This window comes from Vicia villosa, linkage group LG7, assembly GCF_029867415.1.
Source record: "Vicia villosa cultivar HV-30 ecotype Madison, WI linkage group LG7, Vvil1.0, whole genome shotgun sequence".
Classification (NCBI taxonomy): domain Eukaryota; kingdom Viridiplantae; phylum Streptophyta; class Magnoliopsida; order Fabales; family Fabaceae; genus Vicia; species Vicia villosa.
The window spans coordinates 9,342,762-9,343,500 of NC_081186.1; the positions used below are offsets into that span (position 1 = coordinate 9,342,762).

General features: G+C 43.6%; 1 non-coding gene across 1 annotated transcript; it reads left to right on the forward strand.

Moving 5' to 3' along the window:
* Positions 1-204: 204 nt before the first annotated feature.
* On the forward strand, positions 205-311 carry LOC131621125 (small nucleolar RNA R71). Its single transcript, XR_009289455.1, has one exon. It is a non-coding gene; the product is annotated as a small nucleolar RNA R71 (small nucleolar RNA).
* The last annotated feature ends 428 nt before the right edge of the window (positions 312-739 follow it).

Genomic DNA, 739 nt, shown 5'->3' on the forward strand with positions numbered 1-739 from the left:
TACATTCCTCCTTTGGTTTTGGCTTTCTCTAGAGCGGCTCGTTCTCCACCCCATTGGTAATGGTTTTGTGCCATGTTCTCTATGAGTTTGTATGCTTCATCATGGGGTTTGTCCATTAATGCTCCGCCAGCAGCGGCATCTATAGTCATTTTAGTGTTATATAAGAGACCACCATAGAAAGTATGGATGATCAACCATGGTTCGAGTCCATGATGAGGGCATATTCTAAGCATGTCCTTGTAACGTTCCCAAGCTTCGAAGAGTGATTCGTTATCTTTCTGGGTAAATCCGTTGATTTGACCTCTAAGCATAGCAGTTTTGCTAGGCGGAAAGTATCTCGCTAAGAATACTCTTTTCAATTCGTCCCATGTAGTTATGGAATTTGAAGGCATGGATTGAAGCCACGCTCTCGCTCTATCTCTCAAGGAGAAAGGGAAAAGGCGTAATCGAATAGCTTCGGAACTAACGTTGTTGGCTTTGATAGTGTCGGCGTATTGCACAAACACGGATAAATGGAGGTTAGGGTCGTCTACAGGGCTTCCAGAGAATTGATTCTGTTGAAATGCTTGGACCAGCGAAGGTTTGAGTTCGAAATTTTTTGCCTCAATCGCAGGTGGTGCGATACTTGAATGCGGTTCAGCGCGTGAAGGAGCGGCATAGTCTCTAAGAGGACGAATAACAGCCATCTCTAACTTCGGGATAATTTGATTGATTTGATCAGTAAAAATCAATTCCTGAT